General features: G+C 35.1%; 1 protein-coding gene across 1 annotated transcript in view; it reads right to left on the minus strand.

The window, feature by feature from the left end:
* LOC127977729 (FERM domain-containing protein 5) overlaps positions 1–26,477 on the minus strand; it is a 123,945-nt gene that overhangs the window by 96,478 nt on the left and 990 nt on the right. The window lies entirely within an intron of this gene.

Raw genomic sequence — 26,477 nt, forward strand, 5'->3', positions numbered from 1 at the left:
ACATCACAGGAGTTTTTCAGTAAGATGATTATAGTTTTGAGGAGCAACAATATACATCACTGTGAGAATATTTCATTCATGTCAGATTCCATAAACAATTCATGATGTTTTCATCTATAACTTATTCATAAGAAAGTGATAAGGCACTATAGGAGAGAATACATATGTCATGACAGAATCAGTACAGATCCTGCACATCTGCTCCACGTCTAAGGTGGTCTGGAAAGCCACCTTATTCTCTCTTTTAGCATAAAACTCTATTTTTACAAGATTACCTTATTGAAACTAGTTCATCCACTAAGTTACATAATGAGCGAGTCATTAAATCTGTTATGAGACCTCTGGTAGAGTGAAGGTGGAACAGGACATACTCAATAACCTGTTGACAAGAGTCCCGTGGACTGTGCTCAGATCAGAGAAGATGACATGCTCATTAATAATGGAGGGCAGTTAATGCCTGGAGTGAAGGAGCACTCTATGGGTGGAGCCCCTGGGAGCCAGAGAGGAAACTGGTGGTCAAGGAGAAAAGTGCAGCACAATCATGCAGAACGGCACAACCCAGTAAGATATTAAGTTGTGCATGACTTATATATCAGGGTCAAGTGCTATGACATACTGCCATTGAGACACTGATAGTGATATAATCCGGGTATGAAATGAATGATGATCTAAATGGTTTATTCTCTATAGAACTGACAACTTTTACAAAATTAAATAAACATTAATACAGTATGCATGCATACATACACATATGCAAACACATATGCTCCTTACTTAATATAATAACATTTTAGACAAAATCTTCCACAATGTTGAAATTCATCAAAAAGTACAATAAAGATTTTGCATTCTTTCTTACAAAAAATTTATTTTACATTAAATATTTAATTTTCAATTCATCACAGAATCTTGAAAAAAATGTAATGTGGTTCCCCCAAAAACATATTAAGCAGCACAACCGTTTACATCATTGATAATAAAATAAATAAATAAAAAAAGGTTCTTGAGCAACACATCAGTGATTTCTGAAAAATCATGTTCCACTGAAGACTGGAGTAATGTCAGATGAAAATTAAGCTTTGCTATCACAATGTCAAAATTACATTTTAAGAAAACAGTTCAAATTGTAGTAATTTTTGACAATATTACGGTTTTACTGTATTTTTGGTAAAATAATTGCATATATATAAAAGTGCTATGCACAGTAAATTAGTCAAATCCGCACTAATTTACAATTAGCAGCATCTTTCTATTACTGAATAAGAGGAGAGAAAAAAACAAGGTGATAACTTGTATACAAATAAAATGACATTGAATATCCCTAATCTCTTCTAAATTTATTTATTTGCATTGCAGTTTGATGTTGCTAATGATGCAGAAATTACACACTTCACCTTTAAACCAACAAAGCTTAAACAAAATCTGCCTCTATCTGAATATCATGTGTGAAATACTGCAAAAACACTTTGATATACGAGTAAGAACAGATCGATCTGTGCTAGTATTCCATCAGTAGAAAGGAGTGTTAGTCAGTGACTAAGAGAGAAGCAGGTGATTGTGAGTCATACTCTCACTGCCAATCTCTCGCTGTGGTTTAACTGCCATAACCCCCTGATCCCCGCCATATCCTCTTGTGGTATTTGTCAGAAGAAAACAGCCAGTCTGCATCTCACCTGTCTGTCCTGCCCTCAGGCATCCAGACCAAAAACAGCAGCTTAGCCACCACAAATAGACCAAAAGAAGAGCTGCTGAGAGTTCTGGTTTCACTGGGTAGATGAAGTCAAGATTATGTGAAAGACCCTATAATAGCAGAGTTTTGGACCATATTTCAGGTCCAAAAAATAAATAAACATTGCATCAGTGTATAATTCACAATCAGAAATAATGTAAAATACTAATTAAAACAAAACATTTACAATAATTAAATACTAAATAATTTAAATTTAACAGTTTTCCATGGAAGACCATTTCAACATTCTAGAAAAAAAATGCCCAAACTTTTAGATATAAACTCTCTCTCTCTCTCTCTCTCTCTCTCTCTCTCTCTCTCTCTCTCTCTCTCTCTCTCTCTCTCTCTCTCTCTCTCTCTATATATATATATATATATATATATATATATATATATATATATATTTCAGACTTTTTTATCTCGCAAATGTGAATTAAAGGATTAGTTACCCCAAAAAATTATATTTTGTCATTGATTACTCACCCTCATCAAATAAAAATAAAAAAATATTCAACAATTCTTCTCTGGATTCTTCTCGCCATTTCTGATCTACATTCTGTTTTTGGATGCTAAAAAGAGTTTAAATAAATACAATGTAAATAGTGTTAATAATAAGAGTGGAGGAAATAGTCGGTGAAGAAATAAACTCCAAGAAGCATAGGACTGAGATCTCTTATGCACATCCACTCTGTGCATCTGCATTTTAAGAAATGTATGCAGAAGGTCCTAAAATAGACCAAGACTGACACTAAGGCCTGACATCACATTAACAATAGGTATAGTCCCGCCATCCTAATAGGAATAATCTACTGTTCTATTGAATTTCAATTTAGCACCACCTTGTGGATCATTGTTTAACACTTTTCGTGAACAGAAAGAGTTTGTCTGGCATGCTGTGCCTTGTGGGGAACGTAATGTGCTTTGTGCTGCCGCCTCCACGTTAGACATGATTTAAAGCAAGAGGAAGATTGGTGAGTGTCGAAAACTATGCTGAGGTATGGAAATGTTGTCGTCTAACCAGGTGATATTATGAAATGAAAATCCACAGTCTGGATTCTATGGCTCATTCCCTGCAGACCTGAAAAAGCAAAATGAGGGTGAAATTGTTTTCTGAATGAAAAAAAAAAAGAAATGTGGAAACAAAATGGCCACTGTTTCCAACTTTCTAAAAAGCAGGAAAGGTGCATTTACATCTGATTCCATCTCTCTGCTGAATAACCTTTTGTGTTTTATGAAGCTTGAACAGAAAGCCTGAGGTTTTCCATCATTCTTTTTCTCCCTTACATGAAGGGGCAGAAGAGATTCTGCGGTGCTCTACTACAGCCCTGGGGAGCATTATTGAGAGTGCCATGGCGGGGCAATAGCATTTTAGCCACTGTTGAAACAATCCCCTGCAGACTGCATTTCTCCAGCCATATGGCACACCTCTGCTTCTGCTTAACACACAAATGCACATTTCACAAGCTCTACCAACTTAGGAAAGACATGTGATTGGCTTCATTCACTTCATTCACTGGAAGCCCGGAGCGTTCTACCCCAATCATCATGATGCTACACTAGTGAAAACCTGCTGTGGATTTCGGAAGGGATTCTGTGAACAGAAAAAAAAGAAAGCTTTAAGCCCAGATTCAATCTGCAGGGTTTTTGTTTTTTTCCACATTTTATATGCTGATTTTAAAAGGATTAATCTGTGGAATTGTTCAGAATGAATTTAAATATGTTATCTATTTGGCAGCAGAAAGCATTATCAAATTAGCCAGAAAATACACAAGGGTGGGGAGGAGTAGAAATTTACAAATGACAAATTTGCCAATTCCAAAAAAAAAAAAAAAAAAGATTAAAAGACGTGCCAAGATATAAAAAACACACTCTTTGTATTCAAGTTGGCTTCATATGCATTTGAAAACATTTCTACCATTTGTAATAAAGTTTCAGTTTAATGACTCCTGTCAAGTTTTGTACACTACAGTTCAAAAGTTTTGGGTAAGTAAGATTTTTTAAATGCTTTTGAAATAAGTCTCTTATGCTCATCCCCACAAATAGCATGCAGGGAAAAAACTGTGTGCACAATTAACCAATTTGTTCCCTCGATTTACCCATTTTATCTCTGTATATCACAGATGCATTTTCCTTAAACTACAATACAAATTGTGAAATATTATTACAATTTAAATGAACTGCTTTCTATTTAAATATATTTATTTATAAAAGTATGATAAAACTTATTTAGCCATTACTCCAATCCTCAGTGCCACGTTCTTTCAGAAATCATTCTCAGATGCTGATCTGTTGCTTAAAGGGGGGGTGAAATGCTCATTTTCACTCAATCTCATGTTAATCCTTAGTACCTATTGAGTAGTACTGCATCCTTCATATCTCCAAAAAGTCTTTAGTTTTATTATATTTATAAGAGAAAAATAGTCAGTGCCGATTTTTTTCGGAAAAACACGAGCGTCTGGAGGCGTGACATGTGGGCGGAGCTAAAGAATCACGAGCTCGAGTAGGCTTTTGCATTGAGAGCGTTTGGAAGCTGTGACATTACCGTGAGGAAAAAAAAACATCATCCAAAACAAACCATGGCTAACAGTCAGATTCAGCCCTTTATTTATGAACCAGAATCAGATCCCGAGGCTGAAACTGAACGAGAGCAGGAGCAGCAATGACTACAGCAGGACGTCTCTATGTGATATGTATTGAAACTGTATATATTTGCTTGGCGGTTTTGGAAAATGACTAAGTTCCACTTTATGTCGTCTTTTTTTTTTTCTTTAAAGGAGTACAAGGTTTACTTGATGTGCTTACATGCCAAAAGCTAAGTTAACAACACAGAGATATTTGAAGCAGTTTTATTATTTATTCACCGCCTGTGGTTCCAACACACGATCGTGACCCTTATTCGTTGGGACTGCATTATCCTTAAGAAATAAACGATGTGCAAATCCGGCGTCAAACTGGGCCTTGTGTGTAAAACAAGCATCTTGTGAAACTTGTGACAAACTGGAAGGAGTATTTTTGGAACAGAAATACTCCTTCAAATGTACAACTTAATTTTTTAAACTTTGTCCATGTTTAGCATGAGAATCCAACTCTTTAACAGTGTAAAAAACTCAGTATGCATGAAATAGCATTTCACCCCCCATCCTCCCCCCCCCCTTAAGAAACATTTTGTGTCATAAATGTTTAAAACAGTTTTGATGCTTAATATTTTCTTGAAAACTGTTACTTTGATTCATTCATACATATGCTTACATTATAGGTAGTTGCACAACATAATATATTATAACATAAACTGACCCTCATTTGCCAATTAAAAAATAAGTCAAATGATCTGATATTTCAATGTTAATTAAAAATTAAGTGACATGACATGGCCAAGTATGGAGACCTATACTTGGAATTAGTGCTCTGCATTTATCCCATCCAAAGCGCACACACACACACACACAGCAGTGAACACACACACACCGTGAACACACACCCAGAGATGGATGGATGTAGACTGAGCCTAATATTAGAGGCACTGTAATAAAGTGTATGTCAGCAAAGAAGGCTAAACATGAGAGAAACAATTATGCGCTTATGAATTTTTTATAAAAAAAGAAATTGTTTTTTGCCTGCAGCCAGAGTTTCAAAGACCCTGGACTTAATGCACCTCAGCACCTCAAGGGAGCCACGTATTAGATGCATTACACAAATTAACATTTTCATAACACATCATCTCCCACCTTTAGGCCTGACTCTGCCACAGCGGAACTACCACACACACACAAACACACGGCCCCGCTGAACCAAAAAGGCACACTTGCTGCACTTTCTTCCTTCCTCATGACTCCTTGTGCACTTTTCTGATAAGTTTATACTGTTAAAGCACTGCTTTACCATTCAACAGTTCTTGCTCTCAGTTTTTAGCAGTTCATTCGTTTGGGGTCTTTTGTACATGCAGAGCCCACTGTGGCAGCTCTGTGTGTTCTCCGGCACATTATCTCATCATCATTAGGAAAGGCAGTGCAGCGAATGAAATTAACGAAGAAATGTAATCAGTGCATTCTGCTTTTTTTTTGCAAAGCCCTTTAGGACTCTTCTCTGAGCTGCTCAACAGTGCAGCCCAGACAGAGAGTCCAAATGAACTAGAAGGGACGAAAGGGGCTTATTGGTGAAATCAGCCTGAACCGTTTTTTTTTTTTTTTTTTGTATTATTATTTCTGCTTTAGAAACAAAGAAATGATCTACAACAATATATTGTTTGTGTTTTTATATGTAAATAAAATTCATAAAAATTATTATTAATAATATTACCATCATTATTTTCATTTCATCTTTGTTTTGGCAGCTGTTAAAGGGATACCACATGACATTCCAAACCCGCAAGACCTTCGTTCATCTTCAGAATACAAATTGAGATATTTTCGATGAAATCCGAGAGCTTGCTGAGCCTAAACAGACAGCAACACAACTCACACGTTCAAGGCTCCGAAAGGTAGTAAGGACTAGGGCTGAACGATATATCGTTATCGTATCTATATCTAGATATGAACTTTCAAGATATTACTATCGAAAAAATCAACGATATAGACGATATAGATTTCTCCGCGGTCGCCCTGCATACAACTCACAACAAACAACAGTTTTACGAGTGCCCTTGAATGCACTGCTAAAGCCAGCACGCACACACTGTAGAGAGACAGCGAATAAATTAGAAAGAAAGAAAATGAGTGCGTGAGACAATGCGGCGGGTGGCAGTGCAGAATCTGACTTGGTGCCAAAACATAAATCATCTTCCATAATTTGGAAGTATTTTGGATTCAGAAAAGACGATGTAAACCAGAGTGACATGTTGTGCAGGTCGTGCTTAGCAAAAGAACACGTAGTCATATCGTATTGTATCTATTTCGAGATATCTGGCATGAAAATCGAGATATTAAATTTTGTCCATATCGTTCAGCCCTAGTAAGGACATCGTTAAAATAGTCTATGTGACATCAGTGGTTCAACCGTAATTTTATGAAGCAGCGAGAATACTTTTTGTGCACTTGCAGTGTGAACATAGCCTATACCTATATGACTTCAGAGAGAGCTGCCCATCACAGGGCCCAAGATAATAACACTTCTCCAAAAACATATCAATCCTATGTCACCAATGCAAACATATAAAAGCAGAAAGACACAGCCTGTTCTTCAACTGGCTAGTTTTCTACTCATACACCTCTGTTTATAGAGCCTATGGCTGTCACAGAGACGGGTGTAATTTCTCAGGGCTCCTATTTCAGTGATATCAGGGAGTAGAGACTATTTATGTTTGGTATTTTAAAGGAGTCGCTTACTAGACCTTTAATATCACCTTCTCCTACACACTACTAACACCCGCGGCAGCATGTATTCCGAACATATATGTTTTTTTTTCCCAAGTCTTTTTCAAGAGGCTAGAGCAGTGGTTCTCAACCTTTTTTTAGTGGGCCGCACTATGTGCAAGTTCAAGTCCCACAGGTGGCATATCATTCACATATGACGTCACAAATACAAACTAACCAGATATTAATGCATCTAAATGATTACAATTAGATTTATTATTATTATTATTATTAGAGAGTGAACTATCTCAGGGAGTACAGCAAGAAAGCAATGCAAGACTTATCCACGACTTACAGTAGCCATCTCACTTCACTGTGCAGAATGAGGTCTCCATAGGCACTGTCCAGTTCATCCAACAACGCAATGAACCAGTGGTGCTTTAGTGGCCGCGCTCAAATGAAGCTGACATCCTTGACCACGGTGCCCATAACCTCCACGAAGTATCCATCAACTAACTTGCTGCACAGTGTTTTCTGGTGCAGAATACAGTGAAATGCCACAAACCCAGAGGAGATTTTTCGCATTTCTGCAAGGAGACCATTGTGTTTTCCCGTCATTGAGGACACACCGTCAGTAGTGCTGGAGACAACTGAGGATGCCGGTATGTTCACGTCTTTGCATGCTTCACTAAGTGCTCTATAAATGTCCTCGCCCCTTGTGTGTTCATGTTGCGATTTCAACGCCAATAAATCTTATCTGCATCATCAAAAGTCTCTGAATTCACACATCTCACCCGAATGCAAAGCTGAGCAATGTCTCCGATGTCTGTCGATTTATCCGCTGCCAAACTGAGTGCTGCAGCAGTGGCTAGCTTAGATTTTAGTTGTTCTGTCAAATTCATAGACATTTCAGAAATTCGATGAGTAACTGTGTCATTGCGGAGCTGTAAACGTTTCATCCTGCAAATGATCTTGCTCTTGTTCCTCAGATAATCAAACAGACATTTTGAACGTTGCTTATGTCACGGCCTGAGACACTTTTAAGCTAGCTGGCAATGGCAATGGTATTGTTTTCAAGACTAGTTATATTGAGAGCTCTTTCCTGAGATCCAGGTGGATATTGCTTGTCAAAAGTTGCATGGATGGTATCAAATTGCCTTTTGACATTTTAAAGTCTTGCATACACCCAGTATTTTACTAAAGATCAAGCGGAAAGGCTGTCCATCTCGTTCGTAGACAGCAAACTGTTTCTTCCATTCTTCAAGTGCTCTCCTCCCTTCACTGCTGATGCTGTGACTCTTCTTCTTTGCATGTGTTCCTTCATTAGTATTTTCCTCACATCTTATTTCTCCTCTAATAACAACTTTTTCCATTTTGATGGTTAACCGATGACTGTTTTAAATCAGCCAGAGCAAGCGCTTGTAATTCTGTGTGTTAACTGTATAATTGCATCAGTTTATAGTTGGGTCAGTACTGCGCTTGTCTGAAACATGATCACCAAAATTATTTTATATGACAAAAAAATTACTGTTGAAACTTTTTTTTTGTTTAATACATAAAAAAAAATGAAACGTAAAACTAGAAGTTATTAATTATTTTATTTTATTGTATTTTTGTACACTGTCAGCACTGTGGGCGGCATTTGCATTTGTGACAGGTCGCATGCAGCCGGCAGGCCGCGGATTGAGAACCACTGGACTAGAGAGATAAAAGCACAACCTCTCATGAACTGCACACCAGTTCCTATAAATAAATGCATCAGTGTTCGTCTTAGCTTTAAGATGTATATCATTTCTGTAGTACAGTGGTACAGTGGTACAGAGTGAGAGAATATTCAACAAATACATATTCAGAACTACCTGAGAGAACAACTGTGGAAACGTGTGTAGATCTTTGACTCCATTTCATTGACATGAGATGATCGTGTTCTGATCATCTCTCTAAAGCTCTCATCAGATACAGCTGAGAAACATAGAGCTCTGTCACTCCTTTCAGTGGATTAAAGATGAAAAGATGCGATATCAAGAGAACAAACATGAAGAACTCTTCCTCTATTTTTCCCCTCTCACTCGTGCTGATTTCTACTGCACCCATCCTGTGAACACTGCAGGAGATCCAGCTCTATCTCTCCCTCACTACTGATAAACATCCATAATGGAAGACGCATTCATTTGCTGGGATATAAAAAGTCCAGCAGAAAATGTGCATGTTCAGAAGAAAGTACAGAAAGAGTGTAAAAGAAGAAAAGAAGAAAAATTATAGAAATATAAATGAAAGCAAAGATAATTTTATTTTTTATTTTTGCGGCAAAAAGGGCTTCAACTGTGTGACAGCAGAATCTTGTATCATTTTCCCCATGGATGAAATTTAGCCACACTAATCACAAAGGTGGAGTACATCCGCTGACCCCCACACTATAACTGAGAACAAAATGGATTATGATATTTATGTCTGTCTATTCACCTTCAAGCGTCAGCATATTTAACATCAACTGAAATATAATATTTCACAAGAGCACAGAAGAACAATGTCTTCTTAAGGACACATCACCCCCCAGACAAGTGAATATAACAAAATAACTTTATTTTTTAATTTTTTCATACAATCACTTCAAAGGTTAGAATAATAATAATAATAATAATAATAATAATAATAATAATAATAATAATAATTATATATATATATATATATATATATATATATATATATATATATATATATATATATATATATATATATATATATATATATATATATATATATATATATATATATATGTATTTTTTTATTTTATTCTATTTTACATTTAGATTTAGAGATATTTAATATTACCAAGAAAGACTTCATAAAACAGAAGGATAAATAAACAACCACTTATTATTTACTTTTTACACATCACATGAACACAGATTTGGACAGAAGCATTGACCACTACACGACATCCCTAAACTTACACAGCATCAAAGCAAAAAAAATAAGTTAAAGACAAAATAATAATCTCATTACAAAAACCAAACAACTAGAAAATTCAGTGTACCAACTCATTAACCATTTGCTGACTGTCGATCAACTGAGGAATCTGTCAGTACTGAAAAAATAAGATTTCCACTTCTATCAGCAGCACACCACAGGACACTTCGAGAATTCCACCGGTTCTACAGTTTTTAGATTTAATGGGGTTTTATTCTTGCACACTAGCTGAGATTCTACTTTAGAAACAAAAAAGCTGAAGTATAAAAGGATTCTCAAGAGTAAAGAGAACGTGAACGCTGAGATAAATGAGAGAGCCAATGCAACACAGGGCCAATCATTGACTGAAGAATCCTGCAGAGACGGCACGAACCTCTAGAAGAGCACTGCAAGAGGGAGAATGTAAGAGAGAGGAAAAACACACAGACAGAAAGAGAGAAAGACACACTGGGGACCGTGAGACATCTGGGCGGTGCCTCAGGAGACGCAACGGTTCTCTGCAGCACGGTATAGTGTGAGCGCTGCACTGCTCTCAGGTGAACAAAGCTGCTTAGCCACATGGAACAGAATTACTACTGTTAACTAAAACTAGTCACTTTTTTTTAGTATTATAAAGCTACAATAAAAGAAAACAGAAATATTGGATGAAATTTTTTAAATGAAAATAAGAAATGTTGTATCGGCAATAAAAAAATGGAAAGTAGCATTAAAAATAAGTACATTGTACCGCACTACAATTATTATAATTTTTTTTCAGAATGTATTTGGTTTGTCTCTCTTTTGATTTAATGACAGCAGGACTGAAGCTGCGGGAACTAAAGCATGTGTCAGTCATGTGATCATGTTGTCCAAAATGATTTGGGATGATCCAAAGAGCATCAATTGAAGAACGTCTGATAAGCTGTACAGTCATACGATCAATGTCACAAATTTGTCATTCTGAGAAATAGCTCAGAACTTAAAATCTTTATTTTCCATTATAACTATACTTTTTTTTTAATTTGAAACAGAAGTCCCATATTTTTTTTTTTTTTGCATCCAAGGTATCCAAATGCAACAGATTAGTAGCCTACTCACAAGACCTCTGCAGTCAGTTATTCTCACAGCACTGCAGTGATGAAAGAGCACACAGGTAAGCCTCTCTGGATCATTTTAAACCACTAAAAGCAGAAGAAAAGGATCTTTACTTGGCCAGATTCATAAGACAGGGAAATAGCCAGCCTAGCATCAGAGAGTGGGTACATGTGAATGAGGCAGTTTGCAGTTTTGTTCTGTTTTCTGGTTAGACTGAAGAGCAGAGCTAAAATTCCAGAGTGATCTGAGGACAAATCAAGCCTTGATCTGATTGAATGAGAAAGAAGAGGGAGAGGAGTGACACAGCCACAACCAGAACACCCACCACCCGTTCACTGATCGCTGATGCTTTATGCACACAAAAATTGTAAGGGCTTATCCAAGTTACTGTACACTCTGAACGGCTGGGTTAACATCTTACTCATCTCTGTATAGAGTTTCAGAAATGATCTAATGCCCTATAAAAACAGTTTTACATTTTCCCAAATTTCGTGTTTTCTGTTTAATTTTTTTCTAGATTAATAAAGTTTAGGGGTTTTTAAATGCAAAAGCATGTCTTCATAATCAAGTGAATTCAAATGTATTATAAAAAGGGCCTTATGACATGCATTTTATCTTTATAGAAGTTATGTTTGTTTTTTTGGAATGCAAATTTCACATTAAAAATGGATTACAAATGTAATGAATCTTTTAAAATGCAATCAATAAAAGAAACGCATTCTAAATAATGTTTGAAAGTAACATATTTGTCATAATTTCTTAAAGCAAAACTTTAAGCAACTTTAGTTTTGGGTTGTAGAGGAAACCTTTTCAGTTTGTGTATGAGGATAGTTTCTGATTTGACAATAGTTTTTATTAGGCTTTTTTTTTTAACTTTTTACTAGGCTGAATGTCACTTCACTTCATTGTCCTACAAAACCTGCAATCAGAAGTCAGACACTAAAATATGAACTCACTACACCAAATCATCCAAGCTAATCAAACCACTTAAGCTCTACACTCTTACCTGTATTGTACTGTCTAGTTTGTTTCTATTTTTATTTCTCATAAGGAATTTTAGAAAAAATCATCTGAGATTAAGCTGATATTTAATGTAAAAGCAATATAGTAGCAATATAGTGTAGATTATACCTCAATATAGAGGTAAGTTATATATAGACATCCTGAAGAATCTGAAGCAAGGTTCTGAGTGTGTGCTACTTCAGCAAAGCAGCTGGAGATAATCATCTACCTTTGTTGTCTTGAAACGGCGAGTTCCGCTCACCATGCGTTTTGCATGCCCAATCAGCACCAGCTAATTTCACCCCCCACAGGAGAGGCTTACGTCCGCTTTGAGCTGCCCCCTCCGGGTCTCCAAGCACCTTGTGAGGTGTTAAAGATGCCACTCAAGCACATAAATACAACCAACAAACCATGCCAAATTGTTTACTTCAGTAGAGCGTATTTCCCTCCACCATTCATACTGATTTTTCTTACACAGCTACACTGCCTACACAGCACGATGCAAGCTCAGAATATAAACGGTTACAGATAGTGCAACAACGCACAATCACACTTGAACACAAACAAGCCTGAAACACAACTCTCCCCATGGAGCCCAGCGATAAAAACAGTCCGCTGATAGTACACCAGAACGGTATAGCCATACAACTGTGTTTTTACTGAGCAGCATTATTGCTGATAATCAAATATGTCATCTTAGCCTTAGTGGAAAAAGACAATTTTCCCATTAAAGATGTCCTACAACATTGTTGATATGCTCACATGGCTATCTGTCTTCTGACCCATGGAAGACGGGATTATTCAGGAACTATACATTTAACAATTGCATTTGGTGATGTAGTCACCACACACTTTACATTTAAGCAAAATCATTTAGTATTCTTTCATTTATACACAGAATATACTCTTAATATATTACATTTAGCAGATGCTTTTATCCAAAGGGACTTAAAAATTAGGAATATGGAAATATATATAAAATCTTACCATGTATTTTAAACCCAGATTGGCTTATCCTGTCAACCTGTCAATATTTTTTGTTTCAAATTACTTTTCTTCAATCATAATCAAAGAATTAGACAATAAATAATCAAAAAATGTTCCTGGACCAAAAACATTTTAAATGTTCAAAATGAATAATAATATATTATTTTTGAGCATCAAATCATCATATTAGAATGACTGAAGTAATACTGCTAAACAATCAGCTTTGCCATCACAGGAATAAATTACATTTTAAAAGATATTAAAATAAAAAAAACTTTTATTTTAAACTGCATAGAATATTGACAATATTATTGTTTTACTGCATTTTTTATCAAATAAATGCAGGCTTGGTGAGCATAAGAGACTTTTCAAAAACAACTTACCAACCCTAAATTTTTTAACAGTAGTGTATGAAGACAAGCATACTGATGTATTTAGTTTCGGTATTTTAAGCATCTCGGTCCATCATGAGCACCACCTTTTTAAGAAGCAGTCAAGTCGGTTTCGATACCCACGAGATCCATTCCATTCTGTTAAATTCCATCCAGCTCTCATTATTAATTAATCTAATTACATAATTTCATATTTAAAACATTTCACAACATATTTCTGCCTCTGTGCAGCACTTCTTATATAAATGTAGTATATAACTTCAGAAGCACTGTAGCTTTTGTGCTGCCTTTGTCACTTTGTTTCTCGGTTAAAATGCATCTACTCACAACTGCCAGTCAATTCATTTCCAAAACAAGTCAGGCAGAAGCATAGAAACATTTCTTGATATAGGAATAAACATTTATATCACCATTCTGTCCCACTCACTCTTTCTCTCTCTCTGTATCCCGCTGATGTAATCCTCTAGTTCAGTGCTGACGTCTTCTCTACTCCAGCCAATAGCATCTTCCCTGCACCATGACATGGGTAAACACCAGCCACGCTCTAGTGAGGTTGCTCTTCATGAAACATTCAGGCCTAGCACACATTTTAATCTTTAATAACCCGACTGTAGCAACAGTGTGGAATGATCTGTGTGAACACACTGTGACAGCAGCCAGTCTCGCATACACATCCACAAACAAACACGCATGCATGACGGCACACATTCACATGCTTGAACTCCATGCTGTGCAGCATTTACAGTGGCACTTAAAAATGAGTAGAAGAAGAACTGCTCCTTCCGTGAAGCATATGCCCGGTGTGTCTTTAGCTGCACTGGTGCAGTGATGACAGTGCAATGCTGTGCCTGGGAACAAACTGCACTGCTGTGCTTCTGGGACAGACTGTCAGTTGTATCCAAGCCATGTCTCTTAACTACAGTTTACATACTGGTGGATTGAATTTAAGAGCTCAACAATAAACAATTTGATGCTTTGTCAGAAGTGCAAGTAGTTCTGACATAGTACTGTCAAACGATTAATCGTGATTAATCGCATGCAAAATAAAAAAATTTTGTTTACATAATGAATGTGTGCTGTGTATATTTATTATGTATATATAAACACACACACACACACATACTATATATATTTTGAAAATATTTACATATATACATTTATATTCTTTATTTTTCTTAAATACACACATGCATGTGTTTGTATTTATATATACTGTAAATAATAAATATACACAGTACACACACACACACACGTTAACAATACACACATATATTATGTAAATAAGAAATATTATTTTGGATGCGATTAATCTCAATTAATCATTTAACAGCACTAAAAAATATATAAATAAAATATATTTTTAGGAAGATATTTGTCATAAAAAATTGCTGTTTATTTTTAAAGTTCTATAAGGTATATACTGTATATACATACACACTTTACGAGTCTGGAGTGATCTTAATATTTTTATGGCTTCTTTTAAAATATACTCATCAAGGCTGCAATTGAGAAAATAATATATATATATATATTAGGGGTGTAACGGTTCACAAAATTCACGGTTTGGTTCGATACAATACACTGATGTCACGGTTCGGTTCGGTACGTTTAAGATACAGCAAAATGTAAAAACATCTCAACTTTTCAGAATGAATAAATTTAGTAGCAGAGCTACTGCAAGCGATTTTTAGAGCTGCAAATCCATTTATCCTTTGCTGAAATTTCCACGTCTCATGGAGAGAGCACGTCATTGTTGCTTAGCATTTTTATGATGTTGCTGATCATAAACCACATGTTCATGATCAGCAACAGAAAAATAAAATTTGGTTGAAATGAAATGAAAAAATGGCTGCATTTGTTACACAGATTCCAAAGAACAAAAAAGAAATTCAATCCTTCACTAACTGGTATTTATGAACAAGCTGCACAGCATTTTATTCAAGATTAGTATAGGGTATCACATAAGACTGCAGGGTTAGTCAGAATCCAGACACTGACCCCTTGTTGGTGACAAGTAAAGTTCGGAAAAAAAGCACTAAACTCATGCTGAAAGACAGCTATTATACAAGCGCTCATGACGAAATGAATAAAGACTGAACAGACAAGCACTAAAAGAGCACATTAACCAATAAAATTAAAGACTGTATATGGTCTGCTCTGAAATTCTGCCAATGAAACGAGTCCAGCATTCCCCAAAACAACAAGCTGACCAATGAAATCATCAGCATTTAATTAAAAGAATTTCAGGTCATAGTTTCTTTTCAAACAACATTAGAAAGAAACTGAAAAGGACATAAGACACTAGACAGTATACTGCACCTAAATACTGTAAACAGTTACAAACCAAACAGTTTCGATACAAATTCTCAGAGGGGTGTAACAGAAGCATCAGCAGGGTTGAAGAGCAGCCGGCGTGGGAAAAAGAGAATGAGGTCAGGTACAGGGGGAAGACGTCCACTTTCATCCACATTATTGGCAGGTTTCCATTACAAGACACTGTTGGGAAAGGTCAGTGTGAGAACAACAAGATTCCATCTATTTATTTGCAGTGTAAGGAACATTTGTCTATTTTTACAGTGTGTGCAATGGCCCTTCCAAACTATTAGCCAACACATTAATCCAGGGGAAGTTTCCCTAGCAACTGTGAAGACCCCTGATACCATGCGTATTGGAGCAATGTTGAATTAACTTTAGGAAGCGAATTTGCAAATATACATGCTGCACTAAACTCTCTCCATTGACATACTGATTTTATAACTGGCTAAATACCAATAAATGAAAAATAACACACTAAAATCATTCCCAACAAGTGAGTTTAGGCCTCACAAGCTTGTACATACAGTATAGAAATTGGATATGCATTTTGAGATTTAATAAAATATAATTGTAACATTTTTAATAATACTACTGTGCATAAAAATAGATTTTAAATGTGTTAGATGATAACAAAGGTAAATGTATAATAATCTAAATGTACACGTGCTGTCAGTCAAATGTTTGAAATAAAAATTTTTTTAAATGATTTTGAAAGATCAAAAATAAAGTGGTCAAATAAAAAGTTATATTGTGAAATATTATTATAATTTCAATTTTTCTAAAATATCTGTGATTTTCTAAAATTATCTGTGATGCAAAGCTGAATTTTCAGCAGCCATTACTTCAGAAATAGTTTGAAAATGCTAATTTGATGCTTAAATATTAATTAATTGTTCTTCTTATTATCTAAATGTTAATATATATATTAATTATATATATTGTTTTTTTTATTTTTTTGTGGTAACCATGATACATTTTCTCTGGATTCTCTGATGAATACAAAGTGCTAATATAAAAATATTTATATAATAAAAATAATAAACATTAATAATAATAATATAAAATGGATGTGAAATTTTCTTAGTAGTCAGTATTACCCCCTTTTGTGTAGAAATCGTTCCTTTTGTACAAAAGTGTTCTTAAAGTTATACATATGCATATTTATTTAGTGACCTGATTCTTAAATATTTCTTCTTTTATGTAATATCACTACTTTTATAATTATTTATATTTGAAAAGTTTATAGGTAAAATCAGATGATTCTGTCTTTATAAAAAAGAAATTAATCATGTTTTTTATTATGGTATCGTGTTGTTTTATTGTGTTAGTTAGATGTATTTTCTTTTATTTTTTAAACTAATTAAAATAACCCAACTGCAATTTGATTGGGATGCACAATAAAAAAAAATCATTAATTCATTTCTTAAAATAACAAGTATTTTTAGTTAAAATATAACACAATTAAGTGCAAGTCACTTGGACCTCACTGTACATTTCAAAAAGCAACATTTCTTAGTATTCATATGAACATTAAGAAGGCCATGTGGGAGGACTGTGATATTTTGACTTATAATATTATATAGAGCATCTACACAAGACAGCATCCTCAAGCTTTTCAAACTCCTTTTAAATCCATGACAGCAGTCTTAGGGTTCAAATCGGACATCTTCACTTTGAGGATTATATCAACTTGAACTTTTTTCTATAAGTAGCAACATAATTATAAGGAGACGTCTTTCACCAATGCAAGGGCTTTGCTGCTGGCACTGATAGGCAGAAAGTCATGACGAGGAAGACACATCCCTCTTTTAGCCTGATCTGTTCAAAATAAAGCTCCTTAAAGGGCCAGGGATTATTATGAGTGAAATTTCTTTACTCAAGTCCTCTTCAACCTCCCACATGCATAGATATATACACTTCACACACACATGTTATAGCCATGGCAGTCTCGAATCATTAAACCAGCTGACAGACATACTCACAAACACCAAGAGATTATAGAGCCATTAATTTCATTCTTCATCCTCTCATAAGATGATTTCCGACGTGGAGGAGGAGGAGGCCAAAGCGAGCAGAACCAACGGCAATAAATCAGGGCTCAAAACCATTTTAGAAACATGATCACAATCATCAGAAGCAGTTGCTGCTTGAAAGCACAACAAATATGCCATGAATTGCTGATAAAGGGCTCCTTTGATGACTGGTTATTTACTGTAAGGCAGAACAAATTGTTTGGTTTAAAGAGATGTTTTATCAGTTGTTTTAACAACATCTGAACTTGACAGTCAGTAATCATTGTGCATTTTTGCCGTATGAAATAGAGCAGAAAATGCTTTTGTGACTGAAGGGAAAAGACATATGAGCAATTAGGATTATTTTATATTTTTTATTATAAAAACGACTTTATTTTTATTATTTTCTGATATTTTTTTCCATATATTATATTGTAATTACATAAAAGTAAAAAATACATACAGTAAATATGAAAAATATTCAGTGTTAATATGAAATATAGAGGTGCTCCGATTTTTAAGGGCTGATCGCGATCACAGAAAGCAGTATCTGCCGATCCGATCAACGATACCAATCTTTTTAAAACCTTCTTTTTTTTCATGTAGAATTATGTATAGTGATGATCCAATCAAGATTTTTAGACATTTAGAGACATTTTAGACATAGGTTACTGAGAGGATCTGACGGCAGGCGCGTCATCAACTTGAGATCGGTGTTATGAGATCAGCCTTTTTAGAGACCACCGATCAATCATCCCAAATCGATTATCAGCTAATTGTGATTGGTTGCCAAATCAGCCTTGTGTCTACCACCAAATCACAGCCGTGCCGATATATAGCCATATCTCATGTCTACAAGTTCGATGGCACTAGCATGTAAAAATAAATATGGAACAACAATGGAGTGTCTTTAAAAACCCTTTTTTGTGTAGAACTACATCCACCACATATTCAAAATACAGTTTGAAAGTTTAACAGCTTAGCCCAAGCCTCCATTACTAATCCGATAATGTCACTTTAGCGCTAGTAACGAAGGAACATTGAGTTGCTTCATTAAAAGCTTATTGTATTACTGTATTAAAAGCATTGTATTATGTGTAGTGGAGTATTATGAGAGAGAGAGAGATGGACTGAGCGATTGTGATTAGCTGCATCTGATACAGCATTTATTCTTCAGCTAAACCTCATATTCACAATAAAAAACATTAGTTTGAATGTCTGCTGATGAAAGCGATATCTTTGTCGTACTATCCTTTAATCTGTTGAAGGTGATTTCTGATGACAGCACTGCTTACTCCATTTATTGGCTGCATCTTAAAAGCTGTTGTTAAAAGTAAAAATAACTTAATACTTAAAAGTCTTTCCTTCTGACTCGTAAAACAGTCTCTTGTAACTATCTAATGGCAAAACAATGTAACTAAAATCACCATCACAAACACATACAAACTGTTTCCCAATACTAAATACTACTATCATTTATTTAAAATATTATTTATGGAATAATAATATATAATAATAAACAACAGAAATCATAAATGTTGCAGGGCAATTCTGTCAAAATACAAAGACAGTGCTCTGATATACATCATTGAAGTTACATAACATGATGAAATTTTGCCCTCAGCTAAAACTATTTGCTCTGGAACTAATAATAGATTAATATGACCAAAGACTTTTAGATTTAGCCAAAACTAATTATATATCATGTTTAACCACTATAAAGACAACAGAGCCATCTGCAAATTCCATAAGATACGGCTCGAGGTAAGGGCGATCTCAGCACATTCATGAAAGCAGAACAGCAGCTCACATCTCTTAAAATGAAGAACATTTTCAAATAGCAATTATTTTTACTAACAAACTGCTTATTCGAAGTACATTATCGCCTAAAAAAAACTCTTAAAAATACATTCCATGACACAAAAATAGTATTATTCTTAAATTATAGTGAATCTGGGTATCCCCCATGATACTCTCTGTGAGAAATACGGTAACTTCGGCAAGTAGAGTGATACATACAGTGAAATGGCTGTTGGAGTTCTGTTGGACCCTAATATCAAACACTTATCACACTCTTATCAGTTGTAGAATAGAATAGAATAGAATAGAATAGAATAGAATAGAATTGTAATGGATTGTTTTTATTACAAAAAATAAATTTCATTATGATTTTTTATTATTTTATGTTTAAATACTGTTGTCATGCATTATATTGTAATTACATAAATGTTTTTACTTTTTTTAATAAAATTTTTTTTAGTAACTGTAATACATACCGTAAATATGTCAAATATTCAGTATTATAATGTTATGTAATATACTTGCTGAAAATAGTTTCTTTTTGTAGAAACTGAGATTATTTGTCAAATAAAGAGCTCAATAAAAGTCAATTTCTTGAAAATCTTATTGACTGCATAATATAATATAATATAATATAATATAATATAATATAATATAATATAATATAATGCCAGAAAAAAAAAAACAAAAAAAAAACAATACATTTACTTGGGAACATCAATAAAGACAAAAAAACCTCCATACATGCATTAGAATTGCATTTGGGACCAGAGATAGTGCCTTGATTTTCTTCACAGGCCCTGTAAAATATCTGTAATTGTGCATGAGTTATTCTAGAGGAGAGTACTTGCTTTGTGCATCCCAAACAACTCATGTTTTACACCGTGGGATCAGTCACCTAGAAATAACACAGCATTTTCTGCCACAAATGGCTGACACACAATTCTTTTTCCCTCTAAAACACAAGAACCCATCTCGAAAACATTTCCTTAACACATTTCATGCTTAGAAAGAGCAATATGGCAGTGGGTTTCAGAGATGCATCTTCAGCATGGTTGAGTGCACTTACAATTAGTGCTAATTAGAGTTCCAGGGTACAAAACACAAGAAGTGATAAGCAGAGATGCCCACATGTCCTCACAGGAATATGAAGCCGGAAAGTCCACCAAGGAAGCAATTGAATAACACCTAGAAGAGCATATATTCTTCTTCATCGCAGCCTTAAAAGCACAAATACTCCATTATTTGGGTTTGTGTTTAGAGCACAATTACATGTGTGTGATGTGTGTGCTAATTTGCAATTCTCTTTCTCTCTCGTTCCCTCTCAGCCCACTCATACAAACACACTCTCATGTTCTCACTGTTAACAGCAGCCTAGCCGCAGTTGTCTGTGTGCTTTTTCACTGTGACCTGTAGATGTGGGAAGCTTGTAAATTGCCTGCAATCACTGAGAACAACAGCAAGGGAGAGGGACGCAAAGTGCTGCAGCCTCAGTAAAATTCAAATTGCCTCTGCAAGGGCATCTTCTGATGAGAGCTCACTCTTCCCTCATATATAGAGAGACCATACATAATTCATACCAGCTGAACTTCTAGGGTCATGCTAGTCATCACAATCGTTAAGTAGAAGATTGATGCAAGTCTGCTTTCATTTATATTCCATCGAGAAGATCTGAAGATTTAAGGGATTTACAGTATAGCAAATCTCATATCATGATTAATCTTAGAACATGATTGATAAACGTATCAGAAATTGACTTAATATAGACATAATACTTATTCCTTCACAAATGAAAACAAAGAACAAAGTAATTTATATAGGTCTAATTTTCACAATCAGTGCACTTTTTGTCATCAGGAATTCAAGTGTAAATGTTTTAACTTTTTTATTTTCAGTTTTCCCTCAGCTGGATAATAAATACGGACAGTACACAACAATACAACCCACTGAGCAGATTTCAGGTTTATCCCTCACATTCTTATCATTTGTGAAAAAATTTAAATATGGTATCAGCCCTGAATAAATCCCATTTTTTATGTCAATTTCAGATGTAATCCAGCTAAAAGTATAATGTTTGAAAATAAAGAAACTACACATAAATATTGGTAGTAAACTTTTTGCAGCTAAACTATGAAATAAAAAGCAAATATGTTTTATCTATTACGTAGCCCCACACATGGCATGCAGGAAAAAAGTAGGCTAAATCGTGTGCACCATTTACTATTTTGTTCCCTCGATTTATAAATTGTCCGCACTATTTACTAATTAATTCCCTCAATTTGCTAAATCGGGTACATGATTTATAATTCGAGAGAATTAATTAGTAAATTGTGCGCATGATTTTGCAAATCTTTTTTATAAAAAAAATTTTGAATGACATGTGGGGCTCTGTAATCTGTTTAATAAAAATCACTATAAAACTCATTAAAACTTTATAGTCATATTTAACTATTCAAAAACAGTGGAAATTAGGCATATGAAAATTAAAATGGTATAAAATGGTAAAATCGGTACTGATACCAGTGAAAATTTCGGTAGCAAAGCAAAAAAAAAAAAAAAAAAAAAAAAAACTTTTTATCACTAAAAATTAATATTATTTACAATTGTGTTTAAAGTTTTTCTACAAGTAATACAATTATGAAAATTAGTTTCACCTAAATTTAATTTGTCTTTTAATTAATGAAATTTAAACACATTTAATTTTTTGTTAAATAAAGGGGATTTGCTATTAAAACATGGAAGAAATATTGTGTGATTTATTTCTTTAAAAAATAAAGTTGTATTAATTTTTTCAACAGTAGTAGCAGTATCACATACATTCTACTAAATAATAGTAATATTTCTAGCACAATGCCTTTATGTAAAAATGAACTTATTTTGACGGTTTGCCGTGAATACATTTAAATCAACACTGGTTTTACTCAAATGAAATGGTAAAATGCTTGTGAAGTGACTCATGTTTATGTATTTTTGTCCTCACTGAGATGGCAGATACTGAAATTACTGCAAGCGTCACGTGCTTCAGTCTATGTGCCATTCATTCATTCATTCATTCATTCACACAGAAACGTGCAGAACATGCAGGATTCATATTTCAACCAACTTTTGCGGCTTAACATTTAAAGATACTGGTCCATATGGAGACATGATTAGATTTTGAGATTCCATCCACGTTTTCTGCTTCGCAGGAATCATATCGCTGTATGCGTCAAGAACCGGTTTGACTGGGTTCTCGGTACAACCAGTACTAAAAAAACCTGGTACCGTCACATTATCATTTTTTAGTACTGACTTGGTACCGAAGTACCGGGTCTTTTGACAACACTACAAGGAACATAGTGCAAGTGTCAAATTGATTATTGTTATGGTATATTTTATGGTGCTTTATTGTCATTTTTTAAATCTAACAATCCCTAATCACTGTTCGCTTTCACTGTATGGAAACATTCTGACATTCTGACTTGACAGAAAACAGAAAACTATGAGGACGAGTACAAGAATTTCATTCCTTTTCAGGTGAACTATCCCTTTAAATGTAGCCCAAGTTAAGGGAATGTGTAACATAAACACATTACAAAGTTTGTACAGTCAGCATTTCTGAAGTTTCACATTAGCTGCGACGTGCTACACTCAACACATTTAACGGTGTCATACAGATTTCCACACATCACACCTTCAGTTTCACAATCATCACAGCATCGAAACACGACTTGCGTTTTGAAAAGCACATTAGCGACATGTTAAGTGAACCAATTTTCCACCGAGCTGCGACGACACACAACAGTGCGTTTTCTGATTGTCAAGGCCAAACACACGAGCTAGGCCAATTCTCAAGCAGGTCTGAAGCCAATGGGGAGCTTTAAAGGAAACTATCCGCCGGTGATGAAAGCACTTCCTGGAGGGATTGAATCGAAGCATAGTGGGAACAAGATATTTGGGGTAAAGAGGGAGGGAGTGAGGGAGAGAATAAAAGGGTGACCTAGTTCCGCCTTTCACGTGCTCCTTCCCCGGACTAGGTGTCCTGGAACCCCGAGGCTGAGCTGGCAGGCCTGAAACCAGTATATAATGACCAGCGGAGGGCAGGAAGCACGTTAAACATTGACTGTGCACTCTCAACCTCTGCTGCCCAAGCTAGTGAGTTTGGATTATTCTCTGGCTGGGAGAGAGAGAGAGAGAGAAGCTGGCAGGCTGCTCTGTCACAGTCTCTCCTCCATTACGTCACACAGCACTGCTGCACACGGCACACCTGCTGGCTGCACTGGAACGACTCCAGCTCCATATCAGCCCCGCTGCTCACCTCCCCGCCTGGCACTCTCTACAGACACGCACAGCCCGGCTACAATTAGCACTCACGAATAGCACAGAATCACTTTTATTACGTACTTTAGAGTAGTGCTAATGCTCATAATAATTTCTAGAAAGCAAAAGTAAAGTAAAGCCAAAGTAAAGCTTCAGCCTGCTGGATCCAGCCCTTATGAAGATCTGAGATGACCGAACTCCTGAGAAAAGATGATCCCAACCTTGATCCAACACACACACAACTAATCATTGCTGTTAATAGATTGCTGTAAGAATACATGTCATGAACTAACTCGATGATTTTCATTTCTGTCATATGGACATCACCTTGACATAGTCACTACTGATAAGCTACATGAGAGCAAATATGATGAACGCATCCTTAATTTTATATATATATATATATATATATATATATATATATATATATATATATATGTAGCCCAATTTTTATTTCAAATAGCTGAAAACAGTGCACATTTTTTTTCTTTTGGCAAGGCAGATGCGTGTGAATTGTAATTTGTTAAATGGACAATTGAGAAAAAAAGATATTATTAAAATAATATTTTTTTTTTTAATGTAGAAAAAAAACTTAGCTATTTTTTAAAAGAACCTGTTAACTGGTTACCTCATGAAATACAGTACAAAAAAAATTGATTACGGTAATTCAGGTTGATTGGTTTATTAACATTATATTTCTTAATGAAATACACTGTTATAATTGTCACTGTAGTTTACAGTAAATTTCTGTAAACTACATGTGCCCACTTTTATAGTGAGTCTCTGTGATTTTATGGTGTTTTTATTCAAATATTCGGTAGCACAAAAGTATAATATCAGCTTTAAAGTAATGAATGACAAATCTATATCAAGGGTGGTTATTCTCTCAAGATGTGGACATTTTGAGCAGTCGGCCAATTGCTCATTCATATGAAGTCTTTGACACAGGATGTCTTCAGATATTTCAGTGTAAGCCAAGAAAATCTAAAGTCTTCACTCAGGTGGCTCCTGAAAAATTCCATTCCTTTTTTCCTTCTTCTAATCCTCTCTAACGCGTAATGATTGTCTTGATGTGTCGAAAGCGTATGAAAGCCCCGAGGGAGTGCGTGTCATCTAGGAGCCACAGTCCTCTAAGACTTCTGAGGGCTGAGAAATAGGAAGCTCTCAGATCGAATGGAAGGGAAAGCGATCTGTGGGCTCCTGTTTCATTTCGAGCTACGCATGAAACAAAGGTATCCTCAAAGAAAGACAAACAGCTGAATACAGGAAAAAATGTCAGCCTGCACTCAGATGTATGTCTCCTATTAAAATAAATCACAAATATATTTGATTTTATTATTATTATTATTATTATTATTATGTTTGCTCTGTTTGAGGCAGCAACAGTTAGTCAAAATCCTAAATTGAAAACCTAGAAGTTATTTAAAGACATATTCAGTATTGCGTGGAGCTAAATGTTAACAGCCAATGAAAACTTGCATAATTTAATAGAATAAGCCTATATTATACAGTATCAACAAGACAACCAGGTTAGTTTTTTGGCAAATTAATCTATGCATGATATTACACAACATGTTTTTAAATTGAAAATAAATTAATATATTTGAGTTTTTAAGAGGTCCTGAGGTGATATTCAGTATTGTTTGAACCTCAATGTAATAATTTACAAATTTATCAATTAAAAACTTGTAGTAGTTGACAAGTTAATAAAATAATTAGTATTAAACAGTATCAACAGTGTGACATATGCTAGTTTTTGGCTAGTTCTTACATGCATCATGATATTATTATACAACATAATTTTACATGGAATAAATCAATATTGCCATGCAATGTCAACCGTTCAAAGCCCCTGTTAAAACTGAAAAAAAAAAAAACTGTGAAAAACAATTAGTGGTTTCCTCATGGAAAGCAGGGTAATAAACTAAAACTTTACTTAAAATATCATGTGTGGATGATTAAAAAAAAAAGATCTTTACCAATGGAGTAAAATAGGAAAATTACTTTCAGTGCTGGATCATTGAGAAAATTCTACAAGAGACGGTTGAAAAGAGTGAAATAGCTAGGTTTGGTTGTAGTTTCTCTATGCCCAGTGTTTATGATGTAACTCTCCCTTCATCACGGAGTAACAGACCTCCCATAATCTGCCGGATTTCACACACTCTTGTACAGCCAGTGCTTAGCAGCCAGCCATCCATGCTGCTCTGCTAAACTGCTTGATTTACAAGTGCCCAAGGGGCAGTTTTGGAGACCAAAGCATACATTATTAATGGATGTGTAGTGTTGACATCATGCCAGAATCCATACAACACTTTCCTGCTTATGGAGCATTTCCAATACTATGATAATAAACTGTAAAGGGGCGACATGCGCATTGAATAAATTGATTCTCTGAAGTCGGTACTGGCATGTTTACTACAGACTTGTCTCAGACACCCAATCCAAGAGTGCTACACATGGCGTCCGTGCAAAAGTTGAGGGAATAATTCACCCAAAAAAGAAAAATCTGTCGTCCGTGATGCACAAAATGAGATGTGACTGACAGCCTCACTCATATTCGCTTTCAGTGTATCCTGAAGCTCCAGAGAAAAGAAGACAATCATACAGG

The sequence above is a fragment of the Carassius gibelio genome, chromosome B18, assembly GCF_023724105.1.
Source record: "Carassius gibelio isolate Cgi1373 ecotype wild population from Czech Republic chromosome B18, carGib1.2-hapl.c, whole genome shotgun sequence".
NCBI lineage: Eukaryota > Metazoa > Chordata > Actinopteri > Cypriniformes > Cyprinidae > Carassius > Carassius gibelio.